Below are 26,669 nucleotides of genomic sequence, written 5' to 3'. Positions count from 1 at the left end.
ACAATGTTGTGTTAGTTTCTACTGTACAGCGAAGTGAAGTAGAGTTCCCTGTGCTATACAGCAGGTTCTCATTAGTTATCTACTTTATACATATTAGTGTATATGTGTCAGGTCTCTCATAACTTTTCCTGGGGCGTTCATCATCACAGTCATCATCATTTACTTCTTCCCTCTGTGGAATGCTGTTACCTTACCCATGTCTTTACCTTACTTAGTCTGGGTCCTCATTTAATGGAGTGCATCATCCTTTAGTATTTTCCCGAGAAAAAGGATGCTTGGGAGGTTAAATACATTGAGATCTTATGTATCTAGACGTCTTTATCCCATCCTCACGTTTGATGGAGGGTTGGTTGGGTATAGAATCTAGTTGCCTCTCACGATCTTGGAGTCATGCTTCCTGACCTGTCCTCTGCCTCCTAGTGTTGCAGTCGACAGGACTGGAACCACTCTGATTTTCAGGCCCTAATATGTGTGTTGAGTCTTTCTCCTCTGGAAGTTTAAGGATCTTCTCATTTCCCTAGAGTTCTGAAATCTCAAATGATAGGCCTTGAGGTTGGCCTTTTCTTGCCATCTGTAACTCATGGCTGTTAGATCAGGAAGTTTATGTGTTACTTCTTTGATAATTTCCTTCCCTCTGTTTTCTCTATTCTCTCCTTCTGGAATTCCCATTAATTAGGAATTGTACCTCCTGGATTGATCTTCTGGCTTTGTCTTTTCTTTCCTATTCTGTGTTCTTTCTCTCTTTTTGTTCTGATTTCTCCATGCTTTCTACAACTTTATCATCTAATCAACCTTTTATTTATTTATTTTCATTTCTGATATTTTCAACAACTTTCTCTTCTCTGAATATCCCTCTGTGGGGACAGTTACATGGTTAAACTGGGTTGAGTAAGGGACCTAACTCCTCATACAGGCTTTGAGCTAATCTTCTGGTTTCCAGCCCCACCTTGTACCCCCCACTTTCTGAGACACCTGTGCTTCCCAGCCTCTGTGCCACAAGGTAGCTGGCTTTCTAGCGGCTCCTCCCCTGCACTCTCCCCTCTTCTTCCCTTCAGTCTGCTGAAGCACTTGCTCTGTTTTATTTCTGGTTTCCAGAATTTGGACATCTCCTGTGTGTTGTTTGTTTCCCCTCCCATTCTTCAGGTCCTCATGAATTTATAAGTTTATCCCTTTATTTTGTGGAAAGGAAACAGGTGTGTAAATGTATGTTCAGTCTGTGATGTTTAATCAGATGAGAGTTTTTTGTATTGATTTGTATTTGAAACTTTCCATGCTTGACAGATGTACAGGTGACTTTCAGTCATACTTAATAAGGGTTTTGTCAGCCAGGATCATAGTATTCTTGGACACTTCATACTGTCCTCTCCTCCCCACTACATCTTCCCCACAAAGCACTGTATTTTATCATTGCATTATCCCCAGAATTTATAACAGTGTCTGATGTAAAGGAAGTGCTTGTAAACTATAGTCAAAAAATGTAATTAATGTGAAATTTACATATATTTTAAATTAGAACATTCTAATTCAGCCACACAAGGAGTTTGCTTTTCCCTCCAAGACATTGTCCCCACCCCCCCACTTCCCCACAGGATCTTTTTTCTCCCTCCTTCCCCCTCTGCACCATCATTGTCACTCCTAAAGCCCCAAGTTTGAAATAGATTTGCTTTTTAGACACAGTGGCTTTTTTTTTTTTTAACCACACTGCTTGGCTTGCAGGATCTCAGTTCCCCGACCAGGGATTGAACCCAGGCCACGGCATTGAAAGCCCAGAATCCTAACCACTAGGCCACCAGGGAAGTCCCCCACAGTGGCGTCTTAAAATGCAGAAGTCCTAAAGGGACATAACATTTAAGACTCTAAAGTAAGCACAAAATTCTTTAGTCAGTTCTGAGAGCTCAGTAATCCATTAATCATCATTTTGCCCCAGTTGATGGCCTGCTTGCCAACTTTACTCTGATGGTTACAATATTTGGTGGGTTGGTTTGTTTTATTTGTTACTTTTTGGTGTGTGTCCCTATCTGCCCATGTTTTCTTTATTTCAACATAGAACATTATTAACATCTCTCAGAGTAATTTTTATGTGTAAACTTTTGAACATTCTCTAGTAATAACTGGTAACCAGTAATCAGCAGGCTAAATCCTTCTCAGCAAACCACTAGATCCCATGTCTCAATTCAAGTCTAGTTTATAGAAAGTAGAAAGCACCCTATAATGATGCGACCACCCTAAATCACAGCTCCCTCCATCCTCAAAAGGGCCAAACAGCAGGCCTGCCTTTTAAAACTCCTAGTCAGGAATCATGTCTTCAGAAAGTGACAATTTAGTCTTCTACTTGTCAGCTTTGATCCCAAAATAAAATCTGGAATGTTATAATTGGAACAAATACACTGAATATGATAAATCAGTCTCTTTAACCCATCCCTCATAGCTTTCATTGACTAAATGGTTAAAATAACATGAAGCACATTAGGTAGAGAACATTGAAAGTAGTTTTTGATTTTTAAAATATTAATTGCACCCTCAACTGTTTAAGTTGGAAAGTTTCATTTAAAGGGAGAAGGCATAAAAACAGGTATTTTTGTCCCTACACTTCTTCTATATAGTAGAGGCTGTAAACTTCGATCTTGGGGTTCTGTGATGGCACCATCAGGGCTGCAGATTCCACTCTCCTTTAGTAACAGGTTTCAGAACACTTGACCACCTTCTTTTAAAAAATTGAGATGTAATTGACATATAACATTATATTAGTTTCATGACCAATTTTAAATTAAATCTCATACTGCAGCTTTAAGCTTATTTTCTTATATTGTACTCATTCACTATACCAGTGCCCTTTAAGAATATTACCTTTCTCTTCCCTTGATCCCATTCTATTTTTTTTACATCCCTCTTTTAGAATAGAATGCTAGCTTTGTATATTGAATTTTTTAGTACACTGCACATCTGTTTTATTCTCACAAGCTACTCAGTGAGATAGGAAGAGAGAAGATACCATTCCATTACCCTCAGAATAAAGGATGGCTTAGCTTTTGTGACACATGCTCAGGTAGTATAGCCCAGTGATGTGTTGATTTTTAAAATGGTTTAAAAAGTTATGCTTCTTGGCTCTTGGAGCTGATGTTGTGCTGTGACTGCAAGATCCTTTTCAGTTTTATTTGCCTAGCTTTTGTTCTCCTTTTCTTAATGTACTCAAGAACAAATTATACTAACTTGCCTTCTTTTATTTAATTTGATGGATGCTGTTTCAATTTGTCAAGGTCACTTTGAGTCTAGTTTTATCTTGGGTTTTAGCAGATGCCTTCGATTTTGGTCTGCTTAATAAGCGTGCTCTCAATCCTGTCGTGTTGAGATAAGGCCACATACATTTGATTAAAGATCCATTTTGGCCTATGTATTTATCAGGTGTTTTGACAAGCACGATATTATAACAGAATAATACAAAGTCTTTGACAAACAATAGCTCCTCTCCCTGTAAGCTTCACACTAATCTAAAAATAGCTGAAAACTAGAACATTCCTGTACAAACGGCCTTCACCGTCTTTACTTTTCTGAGTGTCCTCTTTGGTTTTGTCTAACTATGACCTCTGATTATTTACCTTGATGTAATTATATATGTGAATCCTCTGACATGGATGGTATGACAGAAGTAATTGCCTCTAAATAGACATACAAATAATTTGTTACATAAAAACCTGTTCAATACGTTTAGGAGTGGGAAGGCTTTCAGGGATCTGGTGGCCATGGATCTCTGGTGTGTCCCTTGAGACTGTTCATCTCAGCTTTGCCGGCCTGTGCTTGTTCCCCTCCCCTCCTCCACTACCTAGGCTGGTGGCACCCCTTCCAAATAGATTGTTTTCAATCTTGAAAAATATATTAAAGATTATATTTAAAGGTTATTTAAAGTATTTAAAGTTTATTTTTATTACAAGTTTAAATAATGGGCAATAATAATTTGCCTTCATACAGCTAACAGGCTAACATCCTCCTTAATTTACTTTAAATTGTGACAAAAAACATAATTTGACAAGTATAAAAGTACTAATACATTGATTATGTTGTGAAAGTGTGACTGCGTGTTAAAATGTCAAAAACAGGTTAGTTAGTTTCTCCGGTTATTTGTAAAATAAAGGCATTGTCCCATATTCTCACTGAATTCCCATCTATGTGCTCCTTAAGTTAGCAGCCTGGCACGGATGCTGCCACCAGCCCAGGTCCTGCGGAAGCCTTCCGTAGACTCCTGGTCTCTGCTCTTAGCTCCAGTATCCCTCTTCCCCCCATTGACTCTTTCCTTTCCCTCCCCTCATCCCCGTACCCCCAGCTCATCACCCCTGTATGCTCCTCTACTCTGCCCCTCCCTCTCTCACATTCCCACACTCTCTCTCATTCTCCTCTTCCGTCTTCCTCACACTCCCTCCCTCCCTCCCCAGCGCCCATCACTTGGTCTTTGTCATCGCAGCGCTCATTTCTGTCACAGCCTGTCCACATTACACATTAAGGCACCGAGGCCTATTCATCTCTCTATTCCCATGACTTTTTTTTTTTTTCCATGACTTTTATCATACAGCAGAAAGTTGTGTAATTATCTTATTTCCTATTTTTCTTAACATTTACCTGTGTGATAGATATCTCTTTTTATAACACTACATGATGGCCTTGAGACTGAACCTACAGAGAAAGGGTTAATTTTCTTTCAGAATTTGGTTTTTCTGAATTCTAGGGAATCTCCTGTGAAATTTGAAGCTTAGAATTTTATTGTTTATATTACCTTACAAATGGAAAGACTTAGTGTTCCTACAATCTATTTCTTTATTTCTTTTAGGGATGAGAGAAGCATTACACCTGATTTTTAAATAAAATTTATAAGGGGCACACTCTTCTTTGAAAATGCTGAAGGACCATAAATAAGAATATTGACAAGTCACTGTATATTAGGCCAGATAATTCATCCCTGAGATGTTAAGCGAGTTATTGCTGATATGTTAAAAGAGCTCACATGATCAAATAGTATGTAAAAGTAAGTATTCATTTCAATTCAACAAATATCTGAGTCCTTGTTAGAAAACCAGTAGAAGTCTGAAGTTAGAATGCTGTGAGGGACCTTTGTCACTTCACAGGTGAGTGAGCCTCAGCCCCGGGCCCCAGGGCTGGTGCCTGAAGAGAAGCCCTGTGTGAGGGCTCCTGGACCTTGTCAGGAAGGTTCGCGCGCTTCCTGCAGAAAGCAGTGCCTTGCCCCACACAGCTCCTGCACGAGGGAGGCACAGCTTCCTTTACCCAGCTTTGTTAGAAAAATGGAGCTTCCGCCCCCTCATCCCAAGCCAAGGCCAGTTTTGAAGGCACCTGAAGGCCACAGCCGAGACCAGTTTCTTCCCATCTTCCCTTGTATTGGAAAGAAGTCTAATAAGGGAAAGACCAGTCAGCTTAATGGTTGCCCTCAAAGATCTTCCTCAACTTTCTGCCTTTGCCGTTCTGCTCAGCAGCTCTGTGTGTGTTGGCGGGGGAAGGGGCTAGGTCAAAGACCTGGAATCACGTTGCTTCCTGTGAATTTCCTAGCTGGTCACTTGCTCAAGTCACTAACCTCTGTACTTCACCTTCCTCATCTGTAAAATATGGAAGCTGATGGCACCTGCTGTGAAGAGGGTTGTCCTGAGCATTAAATGAGTTACTCTTTGGAAAGTACATAGAGAAATGCTTGGCATGTACTGTGGGCTGGTTTCTGCCCTAGAATGGCATCCTCACGTGTTGTTTTGGCGAAGATGTGTTCCTGTTATAAGCTCGCTCAGTAAGCTGTGGTTTATATCATTCCATCCTAGCACAGTTAGTGATTCGTCCCAGGAGTGTCCAGAACGTATCCTCCTGGATAGCAAAATTGCCCTGCATATGAAACAAACAGTTTCTCCTCATTTTTATTACTCTGGTGGGAAACTCAAGTTTGTGGGGAGCGGGGAGCGTGGTGTTTAAGGTGTAATTTTTTTTTTGCGGTACGTCGGCCTCTCACTCTTGTGGCCTCTCCCGTTGCGGAGCACAGGCTCCGGATGCGCAGGCTCAGCGGCCATGGCTCACGGGCCCAGCCACTCCGAGGCATGTGGGATCTTCCCAGACCGGGGCACGAACCCGTGTCCCCTGCATCGGGAGGCGGACTCTCAACCACTGCGCCACCAGGGAAGCCCTAAGGTGTAATATTAATTACTGTCTCATGAAATAGCATTAGCCCACGTGAACACTCTCAGGAATTAGAGTCCTCAAGGAGAGGAGGCAAAAGGAAGAGAATAAAATCTGTCTTCACATTAAGTAAAGACATTAATATTCTTGTGAGTTGGTAAATTTCTGATAATGATTATCTAAGGCCACAGTAAAGAGTCTACCTAGTAATGAAGTTTTTCAAATAAACATTTTTGACAGGTCAGCACCATAAAGGAGATCCAAAATAATTAAGAATTCATGGAATGATCCGAGACAACCACACTCCACCTCCCACCAAAAATAGTTAATATGTGTAGTATATATGGACCACAGAGGGCTGTATTGCAGTCTTGGGATTGAGCCTTTATAATTTATGGGCAGTGCGAAACCACCAGCAATTGGTGGGTTCCAGACTATTCCTGGAGGCTTTTGAGTTGTGGTTTTTAGATGAAATAAGTACTGTGGGCTGATGTTAGTCCTAGAAGGTGTCCTCACATGTCATTTTAGTAAAAATGTGTTCCTGTCATTAAGCTTATTGGGTAGAAGTCAAACCAAAGAGAAAATTCAGCCCTATATGACCCTGTCCCACTAATCCAGGTACAGTGGAGTGATTCTGGCTATGTGTGCTTATGACTGACACTTGATTTGAATATATTGGCAGCATACTGCTGTCAAGTAATGTGCCTTGTGAGAACAGAACTAAAGAGCTGCTACATAGGCAGACGCATGCGACCAAGGCCAACAAAATAACAAACTTAAGTCTGAAGTAGTGCAGGTCCCTTCTGATGGGAGTGAGACCCAGCTGCAGTGGAATCAACTTCTCTTTTTTAATTTTATTGGAGTATAGTTGATTTACAATGTTGTGTTATTTTCAGGTGTACACCAAAGTGAACCATTTAAACATATACATATATCCACTCTTTTTAAGATTCTTTTCCCATATAGGCCATTACAGAGTATTGAGTAGAGTTCCCTGTGCTATACAGTAGGTCCTTATTAGTTATCTATTTTATATATAGTAGTGTGTATATTGTCAATCCCAATCTCCAATTTATCCCCCACCCCTTACCCCCTGGTAACTGTAAGTTTGTTTTCTACATGTGTAACTCTGTTTCTGTTCTGTAGATAAGTTCACTCGTACCGTTTTTTTAGACTCCACATATAAGCGTATCATATAATATTTGCCTTTGTCTGACTTCATTCAGTGTGCCAATCTCTAGGTGCATCCATGTTGCTGCGAATGGCATTATTTCATTCTTTTTTATATGGCTGAGTAATATTCCATTGTATATATGTACCACATCTTCTTTATCCATCTGTTGATGGACATTTGGGTTGCTTCCATGTCCTGGCTATTGTAAATAGTGCTGCAGTGAACATTGGGGTGCATGTACCTTTTTGAATAATGGTTTTCTCCGAATATATGCCCAGGGGTGGGATTGCTGGATCATATGGTAGTTCTATTTTTAGTTTTTTAAGGAACCTCCATGCTTTTCTCCATAGTGGCTGTACCAGTTTACATTCCCACCAACAGTGTAGGAAGGTTCCCTTTTGTCCTGTGACATCACCTTTGAAGGCATTTTATTTCTCACCTGTTTCACTAAGCAGCTAGTAGAAGAGTTTCTAGTAAAACGTATGCTCATTTAATAACTCTCAGGCATACTCATTGTGACTGGCTCTGTGGAGATGCCAGGTGGTTCCAGACTTTGAAAATAGTGTCTGTGAAATTTAAATCTTGGTTCAGACAGATATCAGATGTAGGTCCTTTGTTTGCTTGAGAGTTACTTTTTTTTTTTCATTCAAAAACTACTTAAAACTGGTTAAGATAAGCAATAGGGTAATTGCCAGATGGTTCTCTTTGCTTATTTCTAGGTAGAGTTGTCTCTGGAAAGAATCAAAATATATTAATGCTTTGAAAAGGCAGCCCCTCAAAATATATTTGTTTGCTGACACAAGACCTTGCACCTCCCAACAGGCTTGGGCATATTAATCCACTGTTGTTCATGAAAAGCACATGGATTTTAAAAAACCAACTCACCTGTCACCTGGTTCCCCAAGCAGCAGGTCCCCAGCACTCCCATTATACCTGTTGCGCTACTTAGCACCGTGTACTGTGACTGTCTTCCTCACCAGATTGGTTCCCCAGGGGCTAGGTCAGCCCTGGGGCCACTGTAGAGAATGACACAGGGCTGATCAGCACAGCGTGAACCTGTGACTAAAGAAAGACATGTAATGAGCAACGTAATATCTGGTGGAGGAAGGTGGGCCTTTGGATGTCATTTAAAGTATTTTTCGAAGCATGTAATAATTGAAGAGAAATGTTAAAATGTGTTTTGGTAATGAGACTGAGTGACAGTTTTTTCTATATGCCACTTTATAGTTTTAGCAAAAAAATTAATGGTTGAGAGATAGTCAACCATGGTAGTGTTAATTGCTCATCCCGGTAGTTCTTTGTGAGGCACAGTATACAAGGCACTCACCAAAGGTTTTGTTGTTTGTGTGTTTTATTGTGTGCCCTTTGAGACAAAAACGTGAGATCCAGAGGTCAGTCACCCAGAGCCCTAACGCTGTTTTATTGTCCTAGACTGACAAACTAGAGGAGAGATTCGACTCAGAAGGGAGAGGAACAGTCCCTGTATGAGAATATGACCTAATGACACTCAGAACTCATGTTCCAGATCTGTCTATGAAGCTGCCCACTGGCCTCACTCAAAACCAGCATATGTGTCTCCTGCCTAGTTCTGTGCTCTCCTCTGCCCCAGCCAAACCCTTGGAGCCGTCATAGATTCCTTCCCTTGTTTCCTATTGAGACATTCATTGTTCTTGTTTCCTAGAGAACTCAAGTCTCTCATATCTTCATTGAAACACCCCTGACCCCCCAACCATCATCTTTTCAATTAGGTACCATCTTAATCAGTCTCTCTACTCTTTAGTTTGACCCCCTTCCATTTTCCACTTTAAAGAGATCCTTCTAAAACCCAAGTGTGGCCATGCCGTTGCTTACAACCTTGGTTTACTTACACCCTTTACTAGTTGGCATCTGATAGGTGCCAGGAACAGATTGGTGCACACAATTAAAAGAAGACAATGTGGTAGAAAGTAACCAGGTAGCTGCTTTAGATTAGGAGCCCAGGGGAAGTTCCTGGAGATGCTGAGGTGGCAGTGGTATAACGAGCCAGCCTTTGAGACCAGAGAGGTACAGAGGGTACAGGGGCTGCAGGGAGGAATGGAGCTTGGTGGGTTTGAGGATCAGGAAGAAAGCCAGTGTGGTGAGGCAGTAGCAGAAAAGCGGAGAGGGTAATGAGGTTGGAGAGGTCGGCAGGAGCTAATCCCCATGGCCTGTGTGGGCAGGAGTGGAAACAGCAACTGGGTGAATGCGGTGCCATTTCTCTAAACAGGAAGGCCTGGAGGAGGAACAAGTTTTGGTGGGGAGATCAGGAGGTATATCACGTCCATGTTAAGTCTAAGATGCCTCCCTTTTAGACATCCAAGTGACCGTTTACGAATTAATGAATTTCTGATGGATAGTTCCTTGCCACTAAGAGCAGCTCTAGATAAGCTTAGATCAGCACGTGTGTAAGGACTGTGAGGGTGTGGGGTCTGTGTAAACACCGAAAAGCTGCACCTAACTTGGGCGAGGGGAAAGGTGAGTCAGGAAGGCTCCGGAGGCCCGACCTGCCCAGAGTTACTGTGCGCTCGGACCAGCCCAAAGCTCAGAGTGAGTGGTGGGAAAAATAGGCCCACGTCACGATCCACACCTTCCCGCTTTCCCAAACCCTTCCATCAAGCCCTCTGAAACTCACAGTCCGCCAGGAGCACACTCTTAATTCTCTTCTCTGAACAGTGGCTTTCTCAGTGTCACTACCTCTGTCCCCTTACCCCTCACAGGTGGACACAAACAGTCATTAATATTTGCACCTTCACTCTGGTCCAGGTACTCTCCAAGAGCGACATGTCAGCCCAGGGCTATAAGCAAAGCACCCGCAGTAGAAACTGCGGAACAACATGCAAAGCTACCACGCGCTTGTGGGTGGCATCCCTATAAATTGCTGCTGCTGCCTCCTGGCAGGCGAGGCTTTGCAGTGCTGCAGACCTTTTCCTCATTAAAGCCAGTCACCTCCAAGGATGCTACCTCTCCAGCAAGGGAATTCCGTTCTCCCATACCATCTACCCCACCCACACTTTGCAAAAAAGAGAATTCCATTTAAGTTGCATATGCCAACAAGATCTCATTGCTCAGCTGTGGAAGACTCTCCATTCAAAACCTTCCAAATTAACTTTCAGAAGCCCAGGAAATGATCCAGCCACATACACACACACACTGAGACCACCAGCAAACACCAGTTGTTGCCTTCAGCTCCTTAATTTGACTTGGGAATTATGAAACCCCATCTTCTGTTGCTTCTTTGTAATCTCACTCATGAAAGAAAACCCACATATATGGTGGACCCACCTTTCATCACATAAATACTGTGTCCTGACCAGGCTGCCCAGAGAACAGGTAGCAGAAGGAGAGCAAAAGAGGCTCTTGGATTTACCCCACAAATGGTCTCCGAAGACACTAGAAGAGATTGTTGGGGAGGAGTGATGATTACAGAACGTTGTAGATCTCATTTTTTCCTTCATCCAAATATTGGTAGGGATTGACTTCTTGGAAAATTGTAATGGTAGACAAGTCACTTCAGCCTCTTCCAACCTAATTTCTTAACCTGTGAAGTGGAGATAATAACTGATCTACCCTGTCAGGTTGTAAGGAGTAAAATGAGATGTCGAACAGTCACTTGACATTAAAAAATTGAAGGTTGGGAGGTAGTTGTTGAATTTAATTAATTCTGATCTTGGTCATATTATTTCCGCGTTCCCATTTTCTCCATCTGTTGAAGTAAGGATTGGCCTCTTGCTGAGTATCTTCCTGCTCTTGAAATGAAGAAGAAAGTGTCCCCATCCACGAAGGTGGATTGAGTCAGTAGCTGTTAGACTTTCTTGGGGGTAAGAAACACCTGGAATGCTGCATGTTCAGTCTTTCTGGGTGGCGGCCACGACGCTTCTGGTGATGCCGGGACAAGTGACAGACTGAAATCAACTCTGAAAACTCAGTGTTTAGCTAGTCAACTAACTTTGGTACCAAAGTTTCCATTCTAGGTTTGGACCAAGTTTTTTTTTTTTCCAGTGCAGGGTTTCTGGGAAGTCAAGGTATGGAAGGACTTGAAATGCCCTGTGAGGTGTCTCACACATTATCACCTCATTAAGTGGCCCCATAAAGCCTGCTGAGAGGGTTAGCGGGATCTGGCTCTAGGGTGTGGGGACCAGTGACCCTATGGATAGTTGAATTGGCATGGCAGTAGCTTAAATATACCAAGATGTCCTCATTTTTTAAAGTTCCTTTCTGCTGGGACTATGCCCCCATATAAAAGTGCCTCTGCTGTCTGTCCCTTTTTAGGCTGCCCCTGCCCTTAAAGAACCTGCCACTTCCAGGAATAGGGTGGCTTTGCCTGACAAGATCTTGACTTGCAATACTCAGTTGTTCTGTTGGGAAGATGGGGATGGGTGAGGTGGAAGCAGATCTGGTCAAGAAAGTATAAAACAAATGCAAGTAGGAAGAGAGGCAGTGAAAATAAGGAAAAAGATCTCCAAGAGTTTGGAACTTCTTTGGAGCTTTAAGTTCCAGTATAAGCTGTACAAATTTGAAATCTTGCTAAAGGAGGCCTGTTGTGGCAGCAGGTTCATCATTTCTGCCACTGAAATTGTAAACAGTTGAATATAAGCGCCTTTCTGGATGCATAGACCCGACTCGGCATTGGATGATCAGTGGAGAGGAGCAGGATTATACTGAGAGTCACTTTCCTGGCAGGTAATTTCTTTTAAAAAATGCCTTTTTAAGGCAGACGTAGAGAATGGACTTGAGGACATGGGGAGGGGGAAGGGTAAGCTGGGACAAGGTGAGAGAGTGGCATGGACATACATGTGCTACCAAATGTAAAACAGATAGCTAGTGGGAAGCAGCCGCATAGCGCAGGGAGATCAGCTCGGTGCTTTGTGACCACCTGGAGGGGTGGGATAGGGAGGGAGGGAGGGAGACGCAAGAGGGAGGAGATATGGGGATATATGTATATGTATAGCTGATTCACTTTGTTATAAAGCAGAAACTAACACACCATTGTAAAGCAATTATACTCCAATAAAGATGTTTAAAAAAAAAAAGATGCCTTTTTAGATTCAGAAAGCGCAAAAGGCAATCATATCTCCTTGTAGGCCAATCCACTGTTTGAGCAAAGGGTAAAAAAATTAAACTAGTATGTAGTCTTGTGCAACTTAAATTTCAGTGTTTTAAACTCTGTCTATAAGCATTTATCTGTACACTTAGAGAAAGCTGTTCTCTTTCTTCTCACAGGGCTGCCGCAGGGCTCCTCCTCCTGCTGAGCTAGCCTTTCTCAGGTTCTCAGCTGCTATTCAGAGCAAACATGCTAATTACTGCCTTAAACCTCCTTTCTAACTTCTTAAAGGGCACACATCCCTTTTCTTCCTACCATGTGGAAACTCCCCTCAGACAAGATATATAATGTTCTCAACAGAGTTACAGCTTTCTTCTCCAGCTGTAAAAGAAAACCTCTGATTACAGTTGTTTTAATGGAATATATGTACCTGTGAGTTAGATAAAATGCAAACTGTTTCAGGAAAAAACCAAAGTCTGGTTAAGCCAAAGAAACATCATTAGTGAGGCCTGTGTTGACTTTCTTGTAAGTGGAATTATGAAGAATATGTATTTACATAGCAATGTACATTTTAAGATCAAGAGAAAAATGATTAAACTAAGTCTTCTTTTATAATGCTTTAATATTTTAGAAGGGGGGCAGGGATGAAGACTGGTTTTAACTTAATTGTGGCAGGTAGATACATTTTATCTGGGATATTGCTTTGTATTGCTTTGGTTTTGCCTCTGTAAACTTGTTATTGCTGAATCTGAAGACTGTTAACCCAGGAGAATGAGAATTAGACCAGGAATTACAGGATATTTAAAACCCACAGTGAATGGCCAGCATCTGTGCCCACCATATCCATGTTTGAAGTTCATTCCATATGTGATCATTAAAACTTTAAGCTTTGTGAGCACCTTGGTAGAAATAATGACTAGTACCTGTACTAATACATGTTTAGAGAACATTATCATCATTTTTAAAAAGTCGTTAAATACTGTGCCTGTCCTATTAAAAAAATGCTGTTGTAATAAAAAGATAAATGTTCAAAACAAGTGCATGAAAGTGGCGACATTGCTGGGTGTAAGCATTAGTAGTGGATTGTTTTACAAGCTAGCTCCTCCTGGATGCCTGCACTGCCATCCCCAGCTTCCTGTGTCCTTGCAGATAAGCCCAAAGGTCTCTGCTGTTCAGGAGGCCATCCTGGGATTGCTGCTAGGCCCTCATTTTCCCTACTTTTTTTTTTAATCAATTTTTTTTTTTCCTGGCCACGTGGCATGTGGGATCTTAGTTCCCCAACCAGGGATTGAACCCGTGCCCCCTGCAGTGAAAGTGCAGAGTCTTAACCATAGGACTGCCAAGGAAGTCCCATCCCTTCTGTTTTTATACAGAGTGTCTTAGGAATACCCTACACGTCATTTAAAAAATACTCTTCTCCTTCACCGTCGAGCACATTCTGGGTTGATTGGGGGGATTTTTGGTTTGTTTTCCTCATTGATTTTCTTAAAAGATTCTCCACCCTCCTCCTTTTTTCCCGTCTGGGTACTGTTCCCAGTTTACTGTTGAGACGAAATTGAGGCTGAAATTAATTAACTGGCCCAGGCTGGTCTAGCGGAGGAGGCAGGGCCGGACGCTGGTCTCCTGTCTCCTGTGGAGCCCCTGCTGCTGGTCCACCTCCACTGCCACTTCCCTGGACAGCTCCGCCCCAGGAAGGAACCCAGAGCCTCCTCTCCAACCCAGCTGTCTCTCCATTTTTCTCTTTTTGTGTCTTTGTCTCTTTTTAGGCTGCCTATATTTGAGGCAGGAACCAAGAAAAAGAGCCCACTGAATATAAGGCAGGCAAATCCAGGAGATGTCAGCAACGACTGGAACATGTCTTTAACTGGATTGTTTTCTCCCCTCCACTTTAGGATAAACAAGAAAATGATAAGGAAAAAAGCTTGATAGCAGAGATTTATTTTGAAAAGCAAGTTTTAAGTTATACCTCCAAGTCACTTTGATTTAAAAAAAAAAAAAAGCCTAGTCTCTACCTAGTATCTTACAAGAGTATTCCTAATAATAGAATCATCACTCTGAGGCAATAGAGAATAATCAGTTCAATTCAAAATAGTGTAGACTCATGTGTTCCAGAAAGGGTTTCTAGTTTTGCCTTCAGTTACCCAGAAAATGTCATTTGAAATTAAACCCTTTCCTCATCATTCCAGTTGAGATATTGCTCAAAGTCCACAACATTGTGTTCTTAAATGGAATTTTTCTAAGAGTAAGTAGCTTTTAGAGCAGGGGCCACTTGTGTCCTCTCCTCATCAGAGTCCTGCTGCCCAGATGCTGGAAGGGCTCCCCTTCCACTGTGCCTGCCAAGTGAGGGTCCCGCCACTTACACCACACACACCTAGGGCTCACGAGACACATCTCAGACCCCCGTGGCTGTAGCTTATCACCAAGTCCTATTGGTTTTATCTCCAGATCTCTAAGTGCAGCCTCTTGTATGCACTTCCACCCCCAAACCCCCGTACCCAAACTCTTCCGTGACATGCCTCACCCAACAACAGGCCATCTTTGACCCCACATTCCTGCTCACCAGCTCTCTGCGCCTTCAGAATCCTGCCCCACTGTGTCAGCTCTCCACACCCTGAGTGCTTGTTCCTGCAAGGCAGTTTGTTCCTTCTGCCCTGACATCTGAATGCTTTCCTGACCTGCCTCACTAGGTCAGGGATACTACCTCTAAGCTCTAAAGTACTATTTACCTCTTAACACATCACAGTTTTGGTGTCTTACCTACAGACCATTCCATAAGTTTCCCAGTGGCAGACTTTTGATCTTCAGTTCAGCCCCCTTGCCTGGCACATAGGCAGGTAAAATTGGTTGAATGAATAAGAAGGAAAGATGATTACGTTTCTGAAGTTGATACCATTTAAGAAAACTTAAATATCAAGGCAAAGACCACCGAGAATCAAAGGCACTTTGATCATACGGTCTCTTACAACCTTTAGAGAAACCAGGATATTAGAGGGAAAGATAAGGAATAGAGAAAACTTGAGCCGACACAGACCAAACTAATTGGGTTCTTATTAATTTTCTTCTAGCCCATGTCTCCATTTTCTCGACTTTGCAGTTCTATGCTGTAGACTCAGAATTGACGTGTTAATAAGGCAAATTAAAAGTCCCAAGAACAGCTCATTAGGAAGTCAAAATCCTTTCTTCATTTTCAGTAGGATCACTTGTATTTCGTGATTCTGTAAAGAAGCACCAGCCTGGCTTTTTACTGTTAACCAGTGGTTACTCACCTTCACCTATCATGGAGGCACAACAGATGCCTTACTTCCAGTGCACCTAACGTGTGAAAGTCCAGATTTGTAAAATAGCAACAACAAAAAAAGAGATGGGATAGAATCTTCTAGAGAAAAGACACCCTTCCCCAGCTGCATCTTAGACCTAATAAGTTTTCATTATTTGTTTGCTGAATGGTAAAGTGAACAAATCCATCGTAGAAAGGCATGTGCACTCTAAATGTATTCTTCATGTGCTCAAGGTTGTGGGTAAATTCTGGCCTCCTCTATTTGGCAGATGAAGTACAGAAAAACAAGAAAGGACATTGTTAATGAAGAAAAAAAGTCCTTTAATCCCAAACCTTGTAGCCTAATTCAAAGCATCAAAACTTCAGTGTAAACCCATCTGCAAGTACAAAGACAGTAGGAAGGGAATTCAGGGAACAGGCTTTTTCCTCGTGGATCGAAACAGAGGCCAGGGATGCAGCTGGGAGACGCTGCCAGAACAGCCACACTTAGATTTTGACCTTGGTCATGCTGTCATGCGTTTTGTTCCACTTCCAGGGCCAGTCACCCCTCAACTCCCACTGAGCCACAAAGACATTTTTTATATGTTTATAATGTGGTTTGAAAAGCTTTTCCAAAGAAGCTAATATTTTTCAGGGTCAGCAGCAGAACCACTTTTTGACTGGGGTTTTTATGGGAGGAAAATGGGAATCTAAATGAGTAATTTTATCCCAGATTTTTATATCTAAAAGATGACAGTTGGATTAAAGAAAGTTGTGCATGTGTGTTTCCTCTCCTGGTTTTGAGGGGAACAGATGACTATCCTGGAGGCAGAGAAGATGAGCCGCTAGGCTCTGGGTGTGTTGTGAGGAACCGTGCCACCGGCTGGGTCTCGGCCCCTCATCGTGAGGGGTCCAGAAGCAGAGGCGGAAATTATTGTAGATTATCCTAACGTGAGTGAGGGGTTGCATAACAAGGGTGGGGACAGGCTGGGAGAACTGTGGCTAGGAGCACGTGGCAGGTGACACTGGTGCAGACAGCCTGAGTCAGCGTCATCAAACAGGCAGGGGCAGTACCTACAGGGCACAGCAGGCCAGCCCGCAGGGCCCTTTTCCTCACTCTGGTTTTGCTCAGCTTTGGACGCTTTTGACCCCCTGCTAGTGTTTAATTTGTACTCGATTGTTTTTATTCCTTGTTTGTTAAATTTTATTATTATTTATTTTTTGGCTGTGTTGGGTCTTTCTTGCTGTGCGCAGGCTTTCTCTAGTTGCAGAGAGCGGGGGTTACTCTTCAGTGCATTGCGCGGGCTTCTCATTGCGGTGGCTTCTCTTGTTGCGGAGCACGGCCTCTAGGCCTGTGGGCTTCAGTAGTTGTGGTTCACGGGCTCTGGAGCGCAGGCTCAGTAGTTGTGGCACACGGGCTTAGTTGCTCTGCGGCATGTGGGATCTTCCCAGACCTGGGCTTGAACCCCGTGTCCCCTGCATTGGCAGGTGGATTCTTAACCACTGTGCCTCCAGGGAAGCCTCTCCTTGTTTATTTAAAACCTTTCTTTCCAATGCAAAAGTGCTTCACAAAACATTAAAAATACTTCCCATTAATCTGTATTGTTCAAGGATAGAATTAGGAGGGGAAATAAAATGAAAGTAATAGTGAATAGTAGCTAAGAGATGCAGTGTTCAGAGATTTGGCCAAGAGCTGTCCATACATTCCCTCAGAGGTGAAATACTGTTGAAACACACACAGCAACTCAAATTACAAAAAGACTGACAGCAGATGCTCAGGACCACCCAGGGTCTGCTTGTTTCAGCCAGTATTCTAAAGGAAAAAAATTAGTTCCAAAAAACAATTTTTAAACTTAGTTTGTCTTAATTCAATAGAATCTACTTGGTATGTGTTTTCTAATCTTGACATCAGTAACTGCCAAAAATATGACACATTATAGGGACTTCCCTGGCAGTCCAGTGGTTAAGACTCTGTGTGCTTACACTGCAGGGGGGCACGGGTTTGATCCCTGGTCATGGACCTAAGATTCTGCTTCCCGCACGGTGTGGCCCAAAAAAAAGACATGTAAGCCCTAACAATTATATAACTCTTTCTAGTTTATAAAACACTCTCACAGTTATTTCGAACAACTTTATGAGGAAGGAAAACAAAGTTGACCCTTGAACAGCACGGGGATTAATCTGAGTATAACTGATAGTCAGCTCTCCATACCCTCGGTTCCTCCACTTTTGCAGATTCGACCAACCACGGACTGTGTACTACTGTAGTGTTTACTATTGAAAAGCATCCACGTATAAGACCCAGCAGTTCAAACCTGAGTTGTTCAAGGGTCAGCTGTATTGTTAGCCCCATTTTGCAGATGATAAAATTGATGTGACTTTTTTGGCTTTCATGCAAGAGCTGACACCCTCAGGTTCTCTTTCCATTGGCCCCTGTGCTGCTTCACACGAGCGTAGTATTTACATTAGACCATCCATGTTTATTCTGAAAAGCCAGTCAGACCGGGAGCTTTTGTCTTGAGGCACAGTTAGCCGTTAGCCAGTGAATGCTGCTGACATGACTGATGGCATTTGAACTAGTATCATCATAATTTTTTAAGATTTAATGGTTTTGCTGGAACAGCTATGGGACATAGATGCTACTTTAAAATATATACTTCTCGTAGCACTGAGTAAATGGATGTGGAAGGACTGACTGGGTGTCTCTCCCCCCTGAGGGGGTCTCTGAAGCCTTAGTGGTGCTCTGGGCTGTGGTGTGGGCTCCAGAGGCTGGTGCCAATCCCTTCTTCCAGGTCTTGAGAATGGCAAACAGCAGCAGAACTTTCCAGCTGGTCTCATGAGCTTTCAGGGGACATAAAGAGATTAACTCTAAGGAAGCAAGAACCCAAAACATAGAGGGTTTTATATGTATTGCTTTGGCCAACACCTTGAAGTGCTCTTGAAAGAAAATTGACAGGGTGCGGAGTTGCCTCAAAGAAAGCTGCTCCCAGGGCAGCTCTACCTGTAAAGAGGGCAGCTCTTTACAGGTAGACTGTGTCGCTGCCACGTGGCTGGAGTAGACCGCTCGGGCGGCAGAGGCTTCTGTCCTAGATATGGAAGGCATAATTAAAAGGAAAAGGAAGATCTTGCTGGTGGCCAAAAATTAACACATACCTTGTTCCACATGTTCCATGCTCTACTAGCACCAGCTTTTAAACTCATGTTGAAGAGTATTCTCGTTAGTTATCTCCACGTTCTCAAGTGTGTCAGGCATCGCGTTCATTCCATCAGCCCACATTTACAGTTCCTACAGTGTGCCGGGCCCTGAGGATACAAGAATGAGTCTCGCAGTTTGGGGGGTGTGGAGGGTGGACAGACATGAAAAAGTTAATACTGTAAGCACGAGCAGAAGTGTGTGCAGTGCTGGCTAAAAGCCATCTTGGGCACAGTAGTGGCAACGTCTGTGATCTTTAAAGCTCTAACGGAACTGATCATCATCAACACTAACAATACCCTGACCTAAATGCTTCAGTGCACTGAGGCTGCTCAGAGATGCTCGTTAAGCAGAGCGACTATTCAGGTCGCCGTTACATCTCATAGGAAAGACATTCCTGTAAATGAAGAGGCATGCAAAATTCTCCCTCAGAGCTTCCTTTGGATATGAACTAAACTGCTTTTAGGTGATTCGGCTCCAGCAATTTGCCACCTCCAGTATTTCCCAAGATTTACAGTATCAAGAAATGCACAGTGGCTTAAAAATAACCTTTATTCCCCCCTAAATAAACGAAAGATTCACTGTTGAGATGATTGGACCGTTGCTTGTTGTAAAAAGTACTTTGATTTAGAAACCATGATTGAAAAGTCCCACTGTGTGTCTCACTTGTGTGGGGAACAGTATTGTGTGGACTTCTCTCTCCTGGAGATAAATATCATTAAACTTGTAACAACAGTGGCGTCAAAAACAAAGGACATTTAGCTGTACAGTGACTTTATTAAATTATTTGCACTATGGGAGAGTGGTAGTATACATAGTTTCTTCAGGTAAAAACTAAAGAACAAAAAATCCAGTTGGAAATGGTACTGGCCTGGGTATTGATTTTAGGATAGAAGGGGTGAATAGAAACAGAAGCTATTATACAGGTAAGTTTTTATATTGTCTTTGGCACCTGGCATGTAGGAAGTACTTTTCAAATGTTGGATAGTTGAGTAAATGAAGGGGACTAGAAGGCAGCACAGTGTGGTATAAAGAATGGTTGAACCTTGGGGTTCAGAAGAAGAGGCTTTAGTTCTAAGTTCTGGTACTTCTAGTTATGGGATCTTCAGCAGGTCACCTTGCTTCTAGCCTCTTTTTGAACCAGAAAAAAAAAATGTGTTGAAGACAGACCCAGTGTCCCTTCCAGTTGCAGTGTCACTGATCTGATGCCAGACAAGCCTGATGCCTAATAAAGAGTGATTGAAATTGTGGGGGTTTCCATGAGGGAGAAGCTTGTTACACTGAGGGATGTAACAGGAAAATGAACGGTCCCTTCTCTTACTGTGAGATTCTCAGGAAATCCCCACTTACTAGATTTCTATCACTGCTGTAACATATTACCACAAACTCAGTGGCTGAAAACACACACTTGTTATCTTACAGTTCAGATTAAGGCATCAGCAGGGCTGTGTTCCTTTCTGGAGGCTCTAGGGAAGAATTTTTCTTGTCTTTTCCAACTTCTACATTCTTGGCTCATGGCCTCTTCCTCCATCTTCAAATCCAGCAGTGCTGCATCTCTCTGACCCTGCTTTCATCATTACATCTCCCTAAAGCCTGCAGCTCTGATACTTTGGGAGAGGTTCTTTACTTTATGGAACCATGTGATTAGATTGGGGCCACCTGATAATCCAGCTTACCCTCCCCATCTGCACAGTCCCATTGCTGTGAGGCAAAGATTCTGAGGATGAAGTTGGACATCTTTGACATCTTTGGGAGTCAGTTCTGCCTATCATGCCCCACTGTCTACATTAGTCTGCCGGGGACAGAAGTATAATGGCGAAAGCACTAAATGGCTCCCAGGAATTCTGAAATCCTACCTCAGCCAGTCATAGCATCTCTCTGGGTCTTTGTTTTTCCTCATCTAAAAAGTTGAGGAGTTGACGGGACTTCCCTGGTGGTCCAGTGGTTAAGTCTCCGCGCTCCCAATGCAGGGGGCCAGGGTTCGATGACTAGTTCGGGAACTAAGATCCCACATACCGCAACTAAGCCCGCACACTGCACTAGAGAAGCCCGCATGCCACGATGAAGAACCAGTGCAGCCAAAATAAAATTAATTAATTTTTAAAAGTTGGGGGGTTGAAATTGGACCAGTGGTTCTCAAACTGTATTGGAGCATCAGAATTGCCTGGAGATTTGTTGCACATTGACATGGGGCTTGAGAATTTGGATTTATCTTTTAAATTCTTTTATTGTGCTGAAATACACTTAACATAAAATTTACCATCTTAACTGGTTTTTGTTTTTTTTTTTTTTGTGGTACACGGGCCTTTCACTGTTGTGGCCTCTCCTGTTGCAGAGCACAGGCTCCGGACGCGCAGGCTCAACAGCCATGGCTCATGGGCCCAGCCGCTCCGCGGCATGTGGGATCTTCCCAGACCAGGGCACGAACCTGCATCCCCTGCATCAGCAGGCGGTCTCTCAACCACTGTGCCACCAGGGAAGCCCCTTAACTGTTTTTTTGTTGTTTGTTTTTTTATTGAAGTATAGTTGATTTACAATATCATGTTAGTTTCAGGTGTACAGCACAGTGATTCAGTTATACATATACATATATATATATATATATTCTTTTCCAGATTTTTTTCCCTTATAGTTTATTATAAAATATTGAGTATAGTTCCCTGTGCTATACAGTAGATCCTCGTTGTTTATCTATTTTGTATATAGTATGTGTATATGTTAATCCCAACGTCCTTTTTTATCCCTCCCCACCCCCCCTTTCCCCTTTGGTAACTGTGAGTTTTGGAAATAAGTTCACTTTTATCTTTTTTTTTTTTTCTTTGAAGATTCTACATATAAGCGATATCATATGATATTTGTCTGTCTCTGTCTGGTTCACTTCACTTAGTATGGTAATCTCTAGGTCCGTCCATGTTGCTGCAAATGGCATTATTTCATTATTTTCTATGCCTGAGAATATTCCATTGTGTATACATACCACATCTTTATCAAGTCATCTGTTGATGAGCATTTAGGTTGCTTCCATGTCTTGGCTATTGTAAATAGTGCTGCAGTGAACATTGGGGTGCATGTATCTTTTTGAATTATAGTTTTCTCCAGATATATGCCCAGGAGCGGGATTGCAGGATCATATGGTAACTCTGTTTTTAGCTTTTTAAGGAACCTCCATACCGTTCTCCATAGTGACTGTATCAATATATATTCCCACCAGCAGTACAAGAGGGTTCTTTTTTCTCCACACCCTCTCCAGCATTTATTATTTATAGACGTTTTTATGATGGCCATTCTGGCCAGAGTGAGGTGGTGCCTCAGTGTAGTTTTGATTTGCATTTCTCTAATAATGATGTTGAGCATCTTTTCATGTACCTGTTGACCATCTATATGTCTTCTTTGGAGAAATGTCTATTTAGATCTTCTGCCCATTTTTTGATTGGGTTTGGTTTTTTGATATTGAGCTGTATGAGCTGTTTGTATATTTTGGAAATCCCTTGTCAGTCATATTGTTCGCAAATATTTTCTTCCATTCTGTAGGTTGTCTTTTCATTTTGTTTATGGTCTCCTTTGCTGTGTAAAAGCTTTTAAGTTTAATTTGGTCCCATTTGTTTATTTTTGTTTTTATTTCCATTACTCTAGGAGGCAGATCCAAAAAGATAGTGCTGTGATTTATGTCAAAGAGTGTTCTGCCTATGTTTTCCTCTAGTGTAGTTTTATAGTATCCAGTCTTACATTTAGGTCTTTAATCCAGTTTGAGTTTATTCTTGTATATGGTGTTAGAGAATGTTCTAATTTCATTCTTCTACATGGTAGCTGTCCAGTTTTCCCAGCACCACTTACTGAAGAGACTGTCTTTTTTCCATTCTATATTCTTGCCTCCTTTGTCATAGATTAATTGACCATAGGTACATGGGTTTATTTCTGGGCTTTCTATCCTGTTCCATTGATCTATATGTCTGTTTTTGGTCCAGTACAGTACTGTTTTGATTACTGTAGCTTTGTAGTATAGTCTGAAGTCAGGGAGCCTGATTCCTCCAGCTCCATTTTTCTTTCTCAAGATTGCTTTGGCTGTTCAGGCTATTTGTATTTCCATACAAATTAAAAATTTTTTTGTTCTAGTTTTTTGTAAAATGCCATTGGTAATTGGATAGGGATTGCATTGACTCTGTAGGCTGACTTGGATAGTATAGTCATTTTAGCAATATTGATTATTCCAATCCAAGAAAGCAGTATATCTTACCATCTCTTTGTGTCGTCTTCAATATCTTTCATAACCATCTTACAGTTTTCAGAGTACAGGTCTTTTGCCTCCTTAGGTAGGCTTTTTCCTAGGTATTGTGTTCTTTTTTTTTTTTTTTTTTTTTTTTTGCCTGTGCCATGAAGCATGTGAGATTTTATAGTTCCTTGACCAGGGATCAAACCCGTGCCCCTGAGGTGGAAGCGTGGCGTCCTAACCACTGGACCGCCAGGGAATTCCCTATTTTATTCTTTTTGATGAGATGATAAATGAGATTGTTTCCTTAATTTCTCTCTCTGATCTTTTGTTATCAATGTATAGAAATGCAGTAGATTTCCGTGTATTAATTTTGTATCCTGCAGCTTTACTGAATTCATTGATGAGCTCTCGTAGTTTTCTGTTAGCATCTTTAGATTTTCTATGTATAGTATATCATCTGCAAACAGTGACAGTTTTACTTTTCCAGTTTGGATTCCTTCTGTTTCTTTTTCTTCTTTGATTGCTGTGGCTAGGACTTCCAAAACTATGTTGAATAAAAGTGGTAAGAGTGGGCATCCTTGTCTTGTTCCTGATCTTAGAGGAAATGCTTTCAGCTTTTCACCATTGAGTATGATGTTAGTAGCTGTAGGTTTAACCGTTTTTAAGTATTGAGTTGGCCAAAAGGTTTGATTGTTTCCGTAAGATGGCTCTAGTAGCGCTTGGTTGTCTTTAACTTCATTCGAAACAGTTTTGTTAGATTGTATCATGACAGCTGTTGCATCAGAATGGATTTAAAAAATGACATCAAAATTGGTGAATTTTTGTGTAGCCATTTTAATATTGAAGATGGAAGAAAACAACATTTTGGGCATATTATGCTTTGTTATTTCAAGAAAGGTAAAAACCCAACTGAAACGCAAAAAAAGATCTGTGCAGTGTATGGAGAGGGTGCTGTGACTGATCGAACGTGTCAAAAGTGGTCTGCAAAGTTTCGTGCTGGAGATTTCTCACAAGATGATGCTCCAGGGTCAGGTAGACCAGTTGAAGTTGATAGCAATCAAATTGAGACTTTAATTTTGAACAATCAACGTTATACCACGCAGGAGATAGCCAACATACTCAAAATATCCAAATCAAGCATTGAAAATCATTTGCACCAGCTTGATTATGTTAATTGCTTTGATGTTTGGGTTCCACATAAGTTAAGCGAAAAAAACCTTCTTGACCATATTTCCACATGCGATTTTCTATTTAAATGTAATGAAAACATTCTATTTTTAAAACAAATTGTGACAGGCGATGAAAAGTAGATACTGTACAATAATGTGGAATGGAAGAGATCGTGGCGCAAGCGAAATGAACCACCACCAACCACACCAAAGAAGTTGTATATGGTGGGATTGGAAGGGAGTCCTCTATTATGAGCTCCTGCCGGAAAACCAAACAATTAATTCCAACAAGTACTGCTCCTAATTAGACCAACTGAAAGCAGCACTCGACGAAAAGCATCCGGAATTAGTCAACAGAAAATGCATAATCTTGCATCAGGATAGCGCAAGACCGCATGTTTCTTTGCTGACCAGGCAAAAACTGTTACAGCTTGGCTGGGAAGTTCTGATTCATCCACTGTATTCACCAGACATTGCACCTTCAGATTTCCATTTATTTCCGTCTTTACAAAATTCTCTTAATGGAAAAAATTTCAGTTTCCTGGAAGACTGTAAAAGGCACCTGAACAGTTCTTTGCTCAAAAAGATAAAAAGTTTTGGGAAGATGGAATTACAAAGTTGCCTGAATAATGGCAGAAGATAGTGGAACAAAAGGGTGCATATGTTGTTCGATAAAGTTCTTGGTGAAAATGAAAAATGTGTCTTTTATTTTTACTTAAAAACCGAAGGCACTTTTTTGCCAACCCAATACATAGTTTTTAATTACATAGTGGTATTAAATACCTTCACATTGTTGTGTAACCATCACCACCATACGTCCCTATAACTGTTTTCATCTTGTAAAACTGAAACTCTAGGGCTTCCCTAGTGGCACAGTGGTTAAGAATCCGCCTGCCAATGCAGGGGACACGGGTTCGAGCCCTGGTCTGGGAAGATCCCACATGCCGCAGAGCAACTAAGCCCGTGGGCCACAACTACTGAGCCTGCACTCTAGAGCCCGGGAGCCACAAATACTGAGTCCGTGTGCTACAACTACTGAAGCCCGCACGCCTAGAGCCTGTGCTCTGCAACAAGAGAAGCCACCACAATGAGAAGCCCTCGCACCGCAACAAAAAGTAGCCCCCACTCACCGCGACTAGAGAAAGCCCACGCACAGCAATGAAGACCCAACGCAGCCAAAAATAAATAAATAAGTTAATATAAAAAAAAAATCTGTGTGCAGGTTTAAAAAAAAACCCGAAACTCTATACCCATTAAATAAGACTCCACACTTTCTCCTCCCTCCATACCATGGCAGCCACCATTATACTATGATTAAATTATTCTAGATACCTCATATAAGTTGAGTCATATAGTATTTGTTTTTTGCTGACTAGCTTATTTCACTTAGCACAGTGTCCTCAAGGTTGTAGCATGTGTCAGAATTTCCTTCCTTTTTAAGAGTGAAAAATATTCCATTGTATGCATATACCGTATTTCGCTTAGCTGTTCATCCATCGATGGACACTTGAGTTGCTTCCACATATTAGCTATTGTGAATAATGCTGCTGTGAACATGGGTGTACAAATATTTTTCATACTCTTCTTTCATGTTGGTGGGATATATATGCAAAAGTGGACTTGCTGGATTATATGATAATTCTATTTTTAATTTTTTGAAGAACTGCCATACTGTTTTCCATAGTGTTTGTACCATTTTACATTCCCACCAGTAGTGCCCAAGTGTTCCAGTTTCTCCCCATCCTCACCAACACTGTTCTTTTCTGTTTGATAGTAGTTATTTTAATGGGTGTGAAGTGGTATCTCATTTTCGTTTTGATTTGCATTTCCCTAATGATGAGTGATGTTGAGCATTTTTTCCTTTGTTTATTGGCCATTTGTATATCTCCTTTGGAGAAGTGTCTGTTCAAGTCCTTTGCCCATTGTTGAAATGAGTTGGGTTTTTTGTTTTGGTTGGGGTTTTTGTTGTTGTTGTTGTTATTTGGTGGAGTTTTAGGAGTTCTCTGTATATTCTGGATATTAATCCCTTATCAGATATATGATTTTCAAATAGTTTCTCCCATCCTGTATGTTATCTTTTTACTCTGTTGCTAGTGTATTTTGATGCACAACATTTTAAAATTTTCATGAAGTCCAATTTGTCTACTTTTTGTTATGTGGGCCTTTTGGTGTCATAACCAAAAAATCATTGCCAAATCCAATGTCATGAAACTTTTGTTTCATGTTTTCTTCTAAGAGTTTTATTGTTTTAGGTCTTACATTTAGGTCGTTGGTCCTTTGTTAGTTGATTTTTATATATGCTGTTAGGTAAGGGTCCAACTTCATTCTTTTGCATGTGGATATCCAGTTTTCCCTGCACCATTTGTTGAAAAGACTGTCCTTTCCCCATTGGATGATCTTGGCACCCTTTTCAAAAATCATTTAACCATATACGGAAGGGTTTATTTCT

At 41.6% G+C, this 26,669-nt stretch overlaps 1 protein-coding gene across 3 annotated transcripts in view; it reads left to right on the top strand.

The window, feature by feature from the left end:
• Window positions 1–26,669, top strand: part of TCF20 (transcription factor 20) — a 95,941-nt gene that overhangs the window by 49,219 nt on the left and 20,053 nt on the right. The window lies entirely within an intron of this gene.

Source organism: Leucopleurus acutus (assembly GCF_964270905.1).
Source record: "Leucopleurus acutus genome assembly, chromosome: 11".
NCBI classification, from domain to species: domain Eukaryota; kingdom Metazoa; phylum Chordata; class Mammalia; order Artiodactyla; family Delphinidae; genus Leucopleurus; species Leucopleurus acutus.
This window is presented reverse-complemented; position numbering and strand designations above follow the sequence as displayed.